Raw genomic sequence first — 17,491 nt, 5'->3', positions numbered from 1 at the left:
CCTAATATAATATGACATGCTACGTTAATTTCAAGCTAGATAAAGCCATATGAATTAGTTTTTCATTCTGGAAAAATATTAAATAAAAACTTCAATACTTGTCCAAATGCTCTCAATTTATTATATGTCAATGAACATATCAAGGGGTAATTTATTGTCATACCACATGTTTAAACTAAGCTATAACCAACCGGGAGAATCAAATCTCATACATGAAAAATAAATAATAAAATCTCTATCTTTAATACAAAGACATATAAATGAGTTGTATAAGCATCAATAGCATACAATAAATTAAGAAAATGAAACTATAACACCCCCTACCTCAATTTGAGATGGAAAGAAAAGTGCTCCGAATCCGACGATACTTCGGGGTTTTGTCGGGGATAACACGATGAACATTAACCCCAAGGAAGCCCCATGAAAATCATAACTTGACTTCAAATCTAATAAGGGGCAAAGGTGTGCGTCATCAAGGCGAACACAAAACACTAAGGCACTACGATGTTTTACACAAGGGAAGAGCTTCAAAGGAGGAGAGAGAAGGTAGCAGCCATGGCTGCCATGGAATCAGGCCAAGAAAGGGGAGGAAGTTGATAAAATCTAATTTTTTGACTTAAGACCCCCTATTTATAGAAAAACTCGAAATAAAAAATGCCCCGAATGGGTCCCGCCGGGTCCAGAAAAGTGGAATTTGAGCAGACGTGCTCAAATGGTGAAACTCCATGAACAAAAAAGAACCGAGGTGAGAAAATATGAGCAACGGAAGAAACGGTGTCGAAAACTAAGTCCCAAGCAGAGAGATATACCCTGAATAAGTTCGGCGGCAACTAGGGCCAAAAACCCTGAAACTAGAGAAAAATGAGCAGAAGGAAATTCTAAGAGTACACAACTTGACGAAAAGTGAAAATGAATCCCGTACAAGGATCCATGCTCAAAACGAGTTATTTTGCAATAACTTTCATTAATTGCACAAAGGCCCCTCCAAAAAAGGTTAACTACACTAATGACCCAGAATGAAAATATCTTCCAAAAATATTTTCTTAAAAACCCCTGAAATAAAATATCTTTGAAAGATATTTATGAAAAACACCATAAGAAAAGAAAAAGTTTCTGAAGAACTATACATCCATGCCCCTATGGACACCGGGAGCAACTAGAGTACTTTTCTACAAAAATAAAGATAAGTATTTCATGAAAACCACTTAGAATGAAGATACGTGAAGTCAAAAACCAACTCTGAGTAGGAAAAGTAAGGTTGTGCCGAAAAGTGACAATGGGGAAAAGACAAAATAGGAAAAGGGACGAAAAGTGAATAGTGTCCAAAAAGTGAGAATGTGGAAATGACTTGGTCCTCAAAGGAAGTTATCAATCCAAACAAAAGAGTCTCAGAAATCATTTCCAAGCACTCCAGATGACACCAAGTGACGAGAAATAGAACTTGTTAAAGAAAATTAAACGAAAAAAATTTATCCGTAAAATTTGAGAAAAAGGAAAGGGAGGAAAAAGACCGAGTCATTACAATCTACCCTCCTTAAAGGAATTTCGTCCTCGAAATTAGGAACATGCCGGAACAAACAGAGCATGGACCGAACGAATGGTCAAACCAAAGGACAGCTCATAAAGCACTGAAGGACAACTCCAAAAGTCTCAAGATCAACTGAAGGAATACGAAACCATGAACCGAGACAACATCTCATACGAATTGTCACATTAACTCAACGTCAACAATCGAGGGAATCCCAAGACAACGAAATGTTGAAACACAATAAAAGAAGAGAGTGACAAGGCAGTACGAATAGCGACTAGAACCCGCCCACACTTACTCGTCAGTAAGGTAGCATGACAGTATAAGACACTAGTTGATAACTGATCGGTTGGTCAATTAACATCAACCTTCGCAATAGCACGAATCATTGTAAAATAGGGCTATTGGTCGGGTAAGTCGAACCACAGGGACTACGCTAGTCTAATACAACCTAAATGTCTAGAATCATTCTTAGAATGATGAAGGGTGTATAGAGGTTTTGTTGGATGTCACTTAAGCTAGGAAATTAAAAGTGCATAAAACAGTAAATTGCAAGAATTCAAGGGAGTGAGTACAAGTAAAGAAGGCTAGGGAAATGAATCCACCTCCATCCCTCTACACATGCTAGGTTAAGATTAATTTAAGGGGAAAACAACATATATGATAGTCATGATACATAACAATACTAGGTTGCTATAATATCCTTAAGAAGTTCATTTAATTAGAAAGGCAAGAATAAACCATCAAAGGTTCACATGATCAACTACCTAAACTAAAATGTAGCTTAGAACATGCTTACTAAGCCAAGGATTATCAAGCCCTAATTTAAATGGTGAATGCACATAAAGCTAAGAATCAAGTATAGCCCATCAAAGGGAAACCCTAAGCCGTGAACTATCTAGGTTCTCCAACTCCATGCCATTAAAACCATTCCATGATCTAACTTCCATTGTCACCATGGAAGTGCAAGCAATATGATTAAGAAAGGCAATCATCCAAGACAAGATGAATAACTCACAATAATCATTTAAAACATTCAACATTCATTACAACAAAAATGAGGCTCTTGACCATGGAAAGACTATCAAAAATACATTGTAATCCCCAAAAATAAACTATACTAACACATGCTTACAAGGGAGGGGTTTCATCACCTCCCTAGATGAGGTTTAGTTACCCATTGGTGAGCTAGAAGAAGGAAGAAGCATCATCCTCATCTCCATTTTCGAGCTCCTACTGTAGCACTCAAGAACACCCTTCTCCTTGCTCTCTTCTCTCTCCTTTCTCTTGCTCAAGATAAAGCTTAATGATATATGTGGCCTTTGGGTAGCCTTTTATGCTCCAACCATACCCTCTCTCCTCCAAGGAACACCTCCAACCACTTCATAAAGAGGGAAGATGGCATTGAGGAAACCAATGTGCAAGTGGGCTGAAATGAGCCATTTCCGAAGGGCATTCTGCCTGATTTTCGAGCGCACGCTTGGTGACTTCGAGCACTCTAACTTAGTGCAATGTGCAACATGCTCCTCTTGCTCAGTGCTGACCTATTTTGGGAAAACTGCTATAACTTTGTGCCCCGAACTCCGAATGACGATCTGTTTGAAGCTTTGGAGAGCTGATTCAGTGCTTTAAAAACTTCATGTTTTGATGAAGACCCAAATCTCAAGTCTGGTTGGTCGAAAATGGGGAGAAAGGCAGTACATCAGTGCTGCTAGGCAGTTCTGTGCACCTCTGTTGTGAAGATCATAACTCTCTGCTCCGAACTCCGAATGATGAACCACTTGAAGATTTGGAAAGCTGATTCAGAACTCTAAATCTTTCATGTTATGAGGGAAGTCCAGTTCTCGAGTTTGGAAGGTCAAAATGGCAAGCGAAGTCCAGGCTCTACTGCTGCCAGAATTCAGCATTGGCACCCTTTTGTTGCTCAAGACTCCACAAGGCCTTATTCTTGTTCCATTTTGGCCAATGAACCTGAAAATGCATAAAAACATAGAATTGGAGTTAATCTACATAAAATAATTAATAACTGGACTTTGTTAATGTAATTTAGGGCGCTTGAATATACATTATTCGGCGCTTATCACACCCCCAAACTTACATTTTGCTAGTCCCTTAGCAAAACTACAATGAAAAACATAAAGAAAAGACAACCATGGGCATGCTACTACAAAAATATCCTCCATGGTAAAATGAGATAGAAACATAGCTCAAATACAACTTGAAACAGACAAAAACTGGAGATGGGGTCATTGGGAAAACTACCTTGCATATATGAAGCATTGATACAAAAATTGGCTACATACATTTCTACATACATGCATCAACATCAAAGTCTATATAAATAACTCAATTATCATCTCTTGAATGGAAATCAACTCTCGCTTCAGTGAAAATGAATTGGATTCTCAACATGCGGCTTTTACTTTCTTTTCCAATTCCAAGGTACAAGTTTTCAAGTCAATGAATTCCCTTTTACATGAAGTCCCTAAGGCATGATTTTATTTTCAAGACAACTTTTGTTGCTTGTTAACAATTTATTTCAACACATAAGCGAAACATAGAATGGTTGTGCAATGCTGAAGTCCCTTAAGCTTTCTAACCAACCCTTGTAGCAAGCGTTAGGCCAACAACTCCCAAACCAGATGGCTTTAGGGTGCTAAGTGTAGAGACACTCCATAGGGCTTAATAGCTCAAGTTGGAAAGGCTACGAACTCCAACGAACCATGTTTATTACTAGTTTAATTTTTTTTTGAATGACCGTGCAATGTTTAAGTCCCTTAAGCTTTCTAACCAACCCTTGTAGCAAGCGTTAGGCCAACAACTCCCAAACCAGATGGCTTTAGGGTGCTAAGTGTAGAGACACTCCTAGGGCTTAATAGCTCGAGCTGGAAAGGCTACGAACGTCAACTGGTCATTTTTTTTTTTTTCTTCATTTTTTTTTTTTTTTTTTTTTTTTTTTTTTTTTTTTGAATAAACATGCCAAAGGTATCCATCTATCAGGTTCATCAAATCAAATTAACTAGGCCAAGGTCAAGGTCAATCAAGTTGCATGCCTCATAGTTAAGTTTCCAATGTGCATCTGTGCATTGTGAAGCTTATAAGAGTGTAAATCCAGCAAGAATCTAATTGAGGCATTTATACAGACTACATTGTATTTACATGATCATTTCAACTCAAATTTTTCTTTATTTTCAAAATTTTTCAATTGCTTCTATACACAAGGTATTAAACATATGTTTCATCTCCGACAAGTGTCAAGTTATACTATCATTGCTTAGCAAAAATTATGGAACCAAAAATATGCCAAGAATGCTTGATGCACCCCCAAACTTAAACGACACAGTGTCCTCAATGTGGACATGGATGCAAGTGAGAGACAAAAATGAGAACGAGTATAAAAGGAACAACAATACCCAGGGGGAGGGAATGGCATTTTGAGACAAAAACCCCCAAACTTGAACCGGACTGCGCAACCTGGAAAGCAATATGAAGAACCAAAAGAAACAACCACAAACACATTAATAGCACAAGCATAAAGACAGAAAACGAATGTATCGAAAGTTAACAGAACATAAAGAACTTGCATTGCAAAAAGAGTTTACATGATGACAAAAAGAACTGTACAGGGATCATGTCGACCAGAGCAACCTATACATAGCAAATTCTTACAGTTTAAAAGGAAAACAAAATATACAAGAGAAATAGTTACAGATGAAACAAAAGAGAAGGTCCACACGCGCAACAAGCTACTGGCCAGAAGGTAAACGGGCGAGGATGGAATGGAGGAGAGATTGAGTCTTACGCCGTTCAGCGGAAGCCAAACGACGGTCCTCAGCGGCGACACGGCGGTCTTCAGCAGCAAGACGACGATCTTCCTCAGCACGTGAAGAAGACTCACACAGAGCCTGAGTGCACGCGGACAAAGAATGCTCAAAACGATCTAGTCGCGCATGAATACCGGCAATGGAAGCCCGGATGAAAGCCTGGTCCTGGTGAGAGTCGACCGAAGGCTCTATCCTCGCAGTGGCTGCGGCGGTGGAAACTGCCTCAGAAGGAGGAGGAGGTGGAGCGTGGATGAACAGGGGGGCAGGAGGCGGAGGGGTACTAGAATGGCTCAGAACATTGATCCACCGGCGCTGGGTAAAAATTTTAATTTTGTCGCCTTTTGGTTCGTGGGGAGGAACAACAAAACCCTTGTGCTGAAGGAGTCGAGTGATGAAAAACGGCAAAGGCAATTTCCGATTTTCAACTCGCGGAGCCCGTGCATTATGAGCATCATGCCAGAACTTCATAAAGGTGGACCAAATGAGCTCTGGGATGGAGAACCATTGGCCTTGGTCCATGGCATATAAGGCTTGCAGAAAGAGGCCCCGACGCTCGGTGCTGTGCACCAAAGGGCAAACATTGTGCTTGAAGACAGTGTCAATGAACCATAGGCGTTCCGGAAGATTGGTCTTGCGGATAAAAGACCGGGGCCGAGTAGGATCGTCAATAGGGCAAATGGCAGCGGCAATCTGCGCCACAGTTAATGTATCCGGCTCCTCATATAAAGGGAGATTCTCACGATTGACAATGTCATCGGGGCACTCAATGGGGCAACCAGAAACCTAAATGATGTCGGTCATAGTGAAAGCATAGGCGGTGCCGTCAATGGATGTAGTGAGAGAAATGGGTGGCTCTTCAGGGCACTGGAGATTCTGGTAGAAGAGGCGCACTACACGGGGGTAGGCAACCCTGGCAAGGGGTGCGCAAATGTGTTGCAGACGCCGGTTAGTCAATTCGGCCACAGCCCACGAAGTTGTGGGTAGAATGTCAAAGGCATCCGTGAGCGGAAATGAGAGTTCGTAGTTGAGGTGTTTGCGATCCCAAGGATCACGTGGTCGCTCACGAGTGACAGCACGGGCACCTGAAGAGGGTCGAGGAGGGCGAGAAGGACCGGCACGAGACATTTAGAGAGGTGGACTTGGTTGAGGAATTTCAGCGAACACCTGGCGTGCACCACAAAAAGGAGAAGAGGAAAGTGAGTGGGATGGAGGAGCAAACCCAAAATTTTTAACAAAGAAACAAGCTCTAGCATTGACAAAGCATCAACAAATCACCAACAAAACCAAACTCCAACATTACTAGCCCATCCTCCGTGTAAAACACCATGAATGAACAAAGGAAAAGAAAAACTAAGGAAGAGGACACAAACCTGAATGCCAGGGTATCCGAGAGCAAGAAGGAAGGCAGGAAGAGGGAGGTGAGAGGATGGGGTGGTGAGGTATGGAGGTGGGTTGGTTATGCAAGTGGATGCTGAAGGTGGTGGGTGGAGGAGTGCCGAGAGGGTGATGGGTGTTGGATGTTCATGCATGCAAGGTGTGGTGCATGCTGGTGGTTGTGCACTTGGTTGTGAGTGGGAGAGAGAGAAAAGCTGGTGTGGTGTGTGAGAGGGTCGAGCAGGTGGTTGGGGAAGGTAGAGAGAGAGAGAGATGAAAAGTGGGTGCAATGAGGGTGGGGAAGTTGGAGCCAAGAGAGGGGGATGAGAGTGAGGTGATGGTAGCTTCGGGGTTTAAAAGAGGGAGAGTGAGAGCTTGGTTCGAGCACTCGAAGGCCCACTTCGAGTGCTCGAAATGGGGGCAGAGAGTTGGGTGAGGGGCTAGGGGAGTTCGAGCACTCGAAGTTGGGTCTTCGAGTGCTCGAAATTTGAGCAGTGGGTGGAGGGGTGGTGAGGTTGGTTGTGATGGTTGGTTGTGATGGTTGGTAGGAGGGTGGTGAGCTGAGTGGTGAGGGATGGGAGGGGTGGCATGCATGCATGGGCCTGCATGCATGCATGGCTGAGAGGGTGGATGCAGGAAGGTGGTTAGCTGGGTAGTGAGGGGTGGAGGCCGAGAGGTGGTAGTGGTGCATGGTGTTGGAGGGTGTGTTGTTGGTGTGTTGCCGAGAGAAAGAGAATGTGGGTTTGAGAGGTGGCATGCATGCATGGACGTGCATGCATGCATGCAGGGTGGTGATGTATGGTTTGGTTTGGGAAGAAAGAGAGAGGAAGGTTGGTGTGCATGGTGTGAGATAGAGTTGAGGGTGTGCATGCATGCATGGGCATTCATGCATGCATGGGAGGAGGGTTGATAGATGGAAGGTGATTGCTGAGTGGTGGGTTTGGCATGCATGCATGTGTGGTGAGCTTGAGTTGGAGGGTGGTTTGGGGAGTTTGGTTTGAAGTGGGTTGCTGTTGTGTTGCAAGAGGTGGTGATGTTTGGTTTGTAGAGGCCGAGAAAGAGAGAAGGTTGGAAGGTTGGTTGGGTGCGTTGGGTTGAGGAGAGAGATAGGATGGTGTGGATGATGAGTTGCGAAGCTTGCATACAGGGTGTGGTTTGCATGGGATGGCTGCGAGGGCTTGGGATTGAGTGAGCTGAAAGCTGAACATGGTTGGTGGGTTTTGAATGGTGGTGAGTTGAGGGAGCTTGAAGTTGCCGAGAGAGAGAGAGATGGTGAGGGTTGATGCAGTTCATGAAGTTGTGTTGGGAGAAGTGGTCGAGCACTCTAAGCATGGAAGTAGAGTGCTCGAATTGGGACCAGTAGCCTCAGCAGCTTTGGGGTTTAAAAATCAAACAAGGTCGAGCACTCCAAATTGGAGTTTAGATTGCTCGAAATGAAGCCAGAGAGTTCGGGTTTGCTGGGAGGTGGCTGCGAGCACTCCAAAGGAACTTGAGAGGGCTCGAAAATGAGGCAGTGAGCTCATTAGGCAACATGGAGATGGAATTGGCAATGTGAGCAACATTATGCAAACTAGATGGAAAAATTTTTGCAACTGCTGCACCTGAGGCCAAGTAATACATAGATGGATTTTCAGACCTTGCATGCATTTTTCCAAACCAATGCATGGATGGAAATCAAGAACTTGGCAACTTCATGCAATGCATGGAAAATTTGGAAAATGCTTCAAACTGTGCAAATTTTTTTTACAGCATGGAAAATTTAGAAAAATTTTGAAATTGTGCAAATTTTTTTTTTTTTTTTTTTTTTTTTTTTTTTTTTTTTTTTTTTTTTGTTTTCAATGAGTGCATGGATGAAATGGATTGAAATTTTGCATGGATGGAAAAAATTGAAATTTTTCATAGGAAATGAAATTTTTTTCATGGAAACTTTTCATGGAAATTTTTTTTCTTTAATGATGCATGCATGAATTTAAATTGCATGGAAAAATTTACAACTTTTACAACATCACACAAAGCATGAATGAAATTTCTGAAGAAAATTTTTAAACGTTCATTCCAATGCATGGATGAAATTTTTTTTTTTTTTTTTAAACTTTGCACTGCACACAATGCATGGATGAGTTTAAGAAAATTTTCAAGCTTTTTGCAACATGATGCAAAATAGATAGAATTCTCAAAAATGAAAATTTTAAGCATAGAGAATTTTTGAAAATTTTAAGAACTTTTCAACTTCTTTCTAATGCATGGATCAAATTGGAAATTTTTTCAAAATGTAACACCTCTCCAATGCATGGATAGAAAATTTTTGGAAAAATTGTCAAATTGCTCAACATTTCTAATGCCTGGATGAAAATTTTTCAAACTTTGCATTTCATTTCCAATGCCTGGAAAGTTTTGAGAAAATTTTCAAACCTTGCAGCTTCTCTCTAATGCATGAAAATTTTTGAGGAACCATGATTCAACCATGCATTGAAAAGGAGAGGTTGTGCACATGAGTTGCATGCCAAAGATCCTATGAAATTGCTCAAAAGCGATAGAAATTTCCGGGAATGAAAATTAGAGCTAAGAAGGTCTAAGAGGCCAGTCTAAAATTGTGAAACACAACTGAAGACCATTTTAGAAAAATCAAATTTTTGGCTTATCGAAACCATTTCCCAGAAAATTTCAAGGCACGAGCAATTTAAGAAGGTAGAGAAGCTTGGAACATCGAAAGAATTTATTCCCTTGCTTTGCTAAATTTAATGTCGATAGCTAGACGAAGTTAGAGCAGGCACTATTCCTCATAAATGGGATCCGTCAAGGGGACTTCCTCAACTTTTCGGGTTAGAATTGTGCTGTCAATGCAAGGCTTAAGCCTTTGGCCATTTACCTTGAAGAGTGATCCACTTGCAGGATCATGAAGTTCGATTGCTCCATGAGGAAAGACGGTAGTGACAATGTATGGACCATCCCATCTTGACCGGAGTTTACCGGGAAAGAGCTTCAAGCGGGAATTGAAAAGCCAGACCTTTTGTCCCGGGGCAAAAGACTTTTTGACGATGTGTTTGTCATGAAAAGCTTTAGTCTTTGCCTTGTAAATTTTTGCATTTTCATACGCGTCATTACGCAATTCCTCAAGTTCATTTAATTGCAATGCACGATTAGAGCCGGCTTGTTTGAGATCAAAATTGAACCTTTTTACGGCCCAATAAGCACGGTGCTCTAATTCTACCGGGAGATGACATGCTTTGCCAAAGACAAGTCGATATGGTGACATGCCAATGGGTGTCTTATAAGCTGTCCGGTAAGCCCAAAGTGCATCGTTTAGCCGTAATGACCAATCTTTGCGATCCGGTCTAACCGTTTTTTCTAGAATGTTATTAATCTCCCGGTTAGAAATCTCTACTTGACCACTCGTTTGAGGGTGGTAAGGTGTAGCAACCTTATGAATGACTGAATACTTAGCAAGGACGGATTTGAGATAACGATTTCGGAAATGAGATCCGCCATCACTAATGATTGCTCGGGGTGTACCAAAACGACTAAAGATGTGAGATTGAATGAAATGGATCACGACTTTATGATCATCGGTTTTGGTAGCCGCGGCTTCAACCCATTTAGACACATAATCCACCGCTACAAGGATGTACTCATAGCCATAAGAAGATGGAAATGGTCCCATGAAGTCAATCCCCCACACATCAAAAATTTCAACAATTAAAATGTTGGTGAGGGGCATCATGTCTCTTCGGGACATGGATCCAAGTTTTTGACATCGTTCACACGATTTGCAAAAATTGTATGCATCCCGGAACAAGGTAGGCCAAAAGAATCCGCTTTGAAGGATTTTGTTAGCGGTCTTTTTGGCACTGAAATGGCCTCCACAAGCAAGAGTATGGCAAAAATTTAAAATGCTTGTGGCCTCGGTTTCAGGAATACATCGTCGGATGATTTGGTCCGGGCAATACTTGAATAATTCCGGATCTTCCCAAAAGAAATGCTTGACTTGGGAGAAAAACCGGTCCCTCTCTTGTTTGGACCAATGAGCTGGAATTTTGCCAACCGCAAGATAATTGACAATATCCGCAAACCACGGAAGAGTAGAATATGAAACTTGAAGAAGTTGCTCATCCGGAAAGGAATCACGGATGGCTGCAAATTCTGAAGATTTCTCAATAAGTAAGCGAGAGAGATGATCGGCGACAACATTGTCGGTCCCTTTTTTGTCCCGGATGTCAATGTCAAACTCTTGAAGTAAGAGGATCCATCGAATTAAGCGGGGTTTTGTCTCTTTTTTCGCTAACAAATGCCTAAGAGCGGCATGATCTGAAAAGACGATGACCTTGGAGCCAAGAAGATAGGAGCAAAATTTATCCAAGGCGTACACCACAGCTAGCAATTCTTTTTCAGTGGTGGTGTAGTTCAATTGGGCATCGCAGAGAGTTTTGCTAGCATAATAAATGACATGCGGAAGTTTATCCACACGTTGGCCCAAAACCGCCCCTAATGCATAATCGGATGCATCACACATGATCTCAAAGGGAAGAGACCAATTAGGGGGTTTCATGATCGGGGCAGAGGAGAGGAGAATGCGAAGTTTGATGAAAGCTTCCATGCAAGCGTCATCAAAATTGAACGGAACATCCTTGGCTAAGAGATTACACAAGGGCCGTGAGATTTTGCTAAAATCTTTGATGAAGCGACGATAGAATCCGGCATGGCCAAGAAAAGAACGGATTTGACGGACGGAATTCGGAGGAGGAAGATTAGAGATTAACTTAACTTTTGCCTTGTCTACCTCGATTCCCCGCTTAGAAATGACATGTCCTAAAACAATGCCTTCTTGGACCATAAAGTGGCTTTTCTCCCAACTTAGAATGAGATTCGTCTCTTTGCATCTTTGGAGCACAAGAGATAAATTTTTGAGACACGAGTCAAAGGAGGAGCCAAATACGGAAAAGTCATCCATGAAAACTTCCAAGAACCTTTCAACCATATCGGAGAATATGGACATCATGCACCTTTGGAACGTTGCCGGTGCATTGCATAGACCAAAAGGCATGCGTCGATAGGCAAAAGTACCAAAGGGACATGTGAATGTTGTTTTCTCTTGATCTTGGGGGGCGATGGCCACTTGGTTATAGCCGGAATAACCATCAAGAAAACAATAGAAGCTTTGGCCGGCTAACCTTTCTAGGATTTGATCAATAAATGGGAGTGGGAAATGATCCTTCCTAGTTGATGAGTTGAGTTTACGATAGTCAATGCACACACGCCACCCGGTTGTGGTTCGTTGTGGCACGAGCTCGCCCGCTGAATTTTCAACAACGGTGAGCCCGGATTTCTTGGGGACAACTTGTGTGGGGCTCACCCACTTGCTATCAGAGATAGGATAGATGATTCCCGCATCTAGCAATTTGATCACCTCTTTCATGACCACTTCCTTCATGTTTGGATTTAACCGGCGCTGGACCTCTCTAGTAGGCTTTGCGTCATCCTCCATATGAATGCGGTGCATACAAATGGAGGGGTCAATTCCTTTCAAATCTGCCACTGTCCAACCAATAGCTTCTTTATGCTCTTGGAGCACCGCTAAAAGGTTGGTCTCTTGGTCTTTTTGAAGGTCCGAGGCAATAATGACCGGAAGGGTTTGCTTTGGATCAAGGAACACATACTTGAGATGGGCTGGGAGCGGCTTAAGCTCAAGTTGTGGGGGATATAACAATGATGGGACCGGAGGAGTGGTGGAAAGTTGGTGAAGTGGTTCTTTTGGAATTTTCCAAGGAGGTACATCCATGATAGCATTAATATCAAGCAAGGAATTGACTTCTTGAATGGCTTGATCAACATCAAAGTTTGAGAAGTCAAAATGAGACATGCAAGTTTCAAGGGGATCTTTGCTTAGGATGAAGGGGAGAGATTCTTCGACCACTTCATCAATGACATCCACAAGAAAACAATCATCCTCATTGGAGGGATGTTGAGTTGCATGAAAGATGTGGAGTTTGACTTGCATGTTTCCAAAAGCAATGTCCATCACCCCGGTTCGGCAATTAATTGATGCATTAGCCGTAGCCAAAAATGGTCTACCAAGGATCACGGGAATGTGCTTTTTTGGGTCATGGACTGGTTCCGTATCAAGAACCACAAAATCTACCGGGAAGTAGAATTTGTCCACTTTGATGATGACGTCCTCAAGAATACCTCGTGGATGCTTGACCGATCTATCGGCAAGTTGCAAAACCACGGAAGTCGGCTTAAGATCGCCCAAACCAAGTTGTAGGTAGACCGAGTATGGAATTAAATTCACACTAGCTCCTAAGTCAAGGAGGGCCCTCTCGATTTTGCTGTCACCAATGACGCACGAGATTGTGGGGGCACCCGGATCCTTATACTTCGGGGGAGTGCTGTGCTGAATAATAGCACTAACATTTTCAGTCAACCTCACTTTTTTTGGCAAATGATTTTTAGAAGTGCGCTTTTGAGTGCACAAATCTTTGAGAAATTTTGCATAGGGAGGGATTTGCTTGATAGCATCCAACAGGGGCAAGTTAATCTTCACTTGCTTGAAGACTTCCCACATGTCTTGAATTTTACAATTCTTGTTCCCAAAGTGTGTCGACTCTTGAAGACGTTGAGGAAACAGAGCTTTTGGCTCATAAGTAGTTTCCACATTTGGGGAGACATGTGTGGGATATCCGTGAATGGTATTGGGACAAGAATTTGGATTAGCAGAGCTTGAATTTGGATTTTTCAACGGCGAAACTTCTTCACTTTTGTCTCCATCGACCTTGTTGTCCACCACTCTACCACTCCGAAGGGTGGTGATAGCTTGAACTTGTTCATGAGTCGGCCCACTGGGAGGAAGGGTTTCGTCAATCACATGCATTCCTCTAGGATTTTCAAAAGGTTGAGAGGGAAGCTTGCCCTTGTCCTTTTGAAGCAATTGATTCACCGAGTTAGCTATTTGGCCCACTTGATTTTCGAGATTAGCTATGGATTGAGTATGAGAGTGAACCATTTGGAGAGTAGGCTGCAAGGATGTCAAGAGTTGCTTGTTGGCATCCATTATTTGCTTATTTAATGATTCCATCATTTGCTTGTTTGCAGCTACTATCTCGTCAGTTGGACACACAGGAGGTTGATTGGAGACATTTGGATTGTAAGGAGGACGGTAGCTTGAAGAGGCTTGGAAAGGTCTACCTTGATATTGAGAAGAGGGCTGATTTTGCCGCCCTTGGTTTTGGAATTGGGAATTCTGTGGGGCTTGTTGCCGCCATGAGAAATTCGGATGATCACGCCAACCCGGATTGTAGGTGTTGGAATATGGATTGTTCCCGGGCCGCGAGAACATGGCATTAGCTTGCTCTTGGTTGGGACTAGGAAATTGCTCCGATGTGGGGCAATCTTCCGAGAGATGGAATGGACTAGTACATGAAGCACAAACTGAACTTGCCGAATTTTGAGACAATGAAGGAGGAAGATGTGGTGCCATCAATTGATAGAATTTATGAGCGATGGCATCCACTTGAGATGATTCCTCCCTTATTGACTTTGGTTGACAAGGGTTGGTGTTGCTTGGAGTGGTTGCGGTCGGAGCCCTACGAGAATTGTGTTGAAGTGAATTTTCACTCAAATTCTCAAGTAAGGTCCAAGCCTCATCCGCATTCTTGGACATGAACATCCCACCACAAGAAGAATCAACCATGAATCTATGGGTTTCGGTCAAGCCGGCATAGAAAGCTTGCACTAATTGCCATTTTGGGATCAAATGATGAGGACACTTCCGAAGAAGATCTTGTAACCTTTCCCAAGTCTCGTGGAGTTGTTCTCCATCAACTTGAGAGAAGCTTAGAATGGAACGCCTCATTTGGTTGGTTTTACTCACCGGATAATACTTCTTAAGAAATTCTTGTTGCAATTGAGCCCAAGAAGTAATAGAGTTGGGAGCGAGGGAGTTCAACCAATATTTTGCCTTATCCTTTAGGGAGAATGGGAAGAGATGGAGATGGAGTGCATTGTCCGAAAAACCTCTCAACCGGATGGTTGAACAGATTTCCAGGAACTCATCAAGATGCTTGTATGGATCTTCATTATCAAAGCCATGAAATGATGGAAGCATTTGAATGGTACTAGACTTGATCTCATATTGAGCTGCATCGATGTTTGGTATCACTATGCAAGATGGAGAAGCATAGGTGGTAGGGATGAAATGATCTCTAAGAGTCATTGGCTCGATATTAGGAATTTCAGCCCTTTCATTCCCCGGATTTCCTACGTTATCCCCCATTATATTGAATTCAGTTTCAAGGTCCCTTGTAAGAGTGGGTTCCCTAAGGTTCCGTCTAAGAGTTCTTTCAAGAGAATTGATATCAATGGGCGAATCGATTGTGGGTAAGGAAAGTGACCTACGACCGAACATCAACAATAAAGCATATACTCAACAAAGCAATTCATCAACCACAACTCCACATACGATGTTCCCTTTCTCCTCAATTATCAAGACGGAAAATGTAAATGGCCACGACAAGGACCGATGCTTTAACACAAAATTTAAACAGGATAAGAGCCTCAACAAGGGCTTCACAACTAAACTAAAACTAAATTTAACACATGCACAATATTCATAACTCGAAACTAGAAGTCACGAGACTTACCTGGGGTCCTCTAGACTTACAATTTGCTAGCATTCCCACGGCGAGCTTCGAGTCCCTAGAATCTTACAACACTTAAAACACAAAGGTGGTCAAAACACACAAGGAATATTCACAAGACACAATATTCACAATCAAACTAAATTTAACCCTAGAAACTTCGGTTGCTAAACCGTTTGCAGTCCCCGGCAACGGCGCCAAAAATTGGTCGGTTGGTCAATTAACATCAACCTTCGCAATAGCACGAATCATTGTAAAATAGGGCTATTGGTCGGGTAAGTCGAACCACAGGGACTACGCTAGTCTAATACAACCTAAATGTCTAGAATCATTCTTAGAATGATGAAGGGTGTATAGAGGTTTTGTTGGATGTCACTTAAGCTAGGAAATTAAAAGTGCATAAAACAGTAAATTGCAAGAATTCAAGGGAGTGAGTACAAGTAAAGAAGGCTAGGGAAATGAATCCACCTCCATCCCTCTACACATGCTAGGTTAAGATTAATTTAAGGGGAAAACAACATATATGATAGTCATGATACATAACAATACTAGGTTGCTATAATATCCTTAAGAAGTTCATTTAATTAGAAAGGCAAGAATAAACCATCAAAGGTTCACATGATCAACTACCTAAACTAAAATGTAGCTTAGAACATGCTTACTAAGCCAAGGATTATCAAGCCCTAATTTAAATGGTGAATGCACATAAAGCTAAGAATCAAGTATAGCCCATCAAAGGGAAACCCTAAGCCATGAACTATCTAGGTTCTCCAACTCCATGCCATTAAAACCATTCCATGATCTAACTTCCATTGTCACCATGGAAGTGCAAGCAATATGATTAAGAAAGGCAACCATCCAAGACAAGATGAATAACTCACAATAATCATTTAAAACATTCAACATTCATTACAACAAAAATGAGGCTCTTGACCATGGAAAGACTATCAAAAATACATTGTAATCCCCAAAAATAAACTATACTAACACATGCTTACAAGGGAGGGGTTTCATCACCTCCCTAGATGAGGTTTAGTTACCCATTGGTGAGCTAGAAGAAGGAAGAAGCATCATCCTCATCTCCATTTTCGAGCTCCTACTGTAGCACTCAAGAACACCCTTCTCCTTGCTCTCTTCTCTCTCCTTTCTCTTGCTCAAGATAAAGCTTAATGATATATGTGGCCTTTGGGTAGCCTTTTATGCTCCAACCATACCCTCTCTCCTCCAAGGAACACCTCCAACCACTTCATAAAGAGGGAAGATGGCATTGAGGAAACCAATGTGCAAGTGGGCTGAAATGAGCCATTTCCGAAGGGCATTCTGCCTGATTTTCGAGCGCACGCTTGGTGACTTCGAGCACTCTAACTTAGTGCAATGTGCAACATGCTCCTCTTGCTCAGTGCTGACCTATTTTGGGAAAACTGCTATAACTTTGTGCCCCGAACTCCGAATGACAATCTGTTTGAAGCTTTGGAGAGCTGATTCAGTGCTTTAAAAACTTCATGTTTTGATGAAGACCCAAATCTCAAGTCTGGTTGGTCGAAAATGGGGAGAAAGGCAGTACATCAGTGCTGCTAGGCAGTTCTGTGCACCTCTGTTGTGAAGATCATAACTCTCTGCTCCGAACTCCGAATGATGAACTACTTGAAGATTTGGAAAGCTGATTCAGAACTCTAAATCTTTCATGTTATGAGGGAAGTCCAGTTCTCGAGTTTGGAAGGTCAAAATGGCAAGCGAAGTCCAGGCTCTACTGCTGCCAGAATTCAGCATTGGCACCCTTTTGTTGCTCAAGACTCCACAAGGCCTTATTCTTATTCCATTTTGGCCAATGAACCTGAAAATGCATAAAAACATAGAATTGGAGTTAATCTACATAAAATAATTAATAACTGGACTTTGTTAATGTAATTTATGGCGCTTGAATATACATTATTCGGCGCTTATCAATAACATGCCCCCAACAGGTCAACTTAGAAAACCTATTGATACAAAGACATCAATGTCTAAAATGATCATTACCGAAAGCACTATGGAAACTAGGCCTCTACGAGAGTTGGGGTAGCTAATCTCAAAATTCTGACAACAATGTCATAGGCACCGCTACACTAAAGGCCTTAAATCCTCGATGCAAG

Source organism: Cornus florida, unplaced genomic scaffold (assembly GCF_030987335.1).
Source record: "Cornus florida cultivar Cherokee Brave unplaced genomic scaffold, ASM3098733v1 CherokeeBrave_3.0.0_Hap2_Chr09, whole genome shotgun sequence".
Taxonomy (NCBI): domain Eukaryota; kingdom Viridiplantae; phylum Streptophyta; class Magnoliopsida; order Cornales; family Cornaceae; genus Cornus; species Cornus florida.
The sequence above is the reverse complement of the archived record's forward strand: the minus strand, read 5'-3'. Positions refer to the sequence as shown.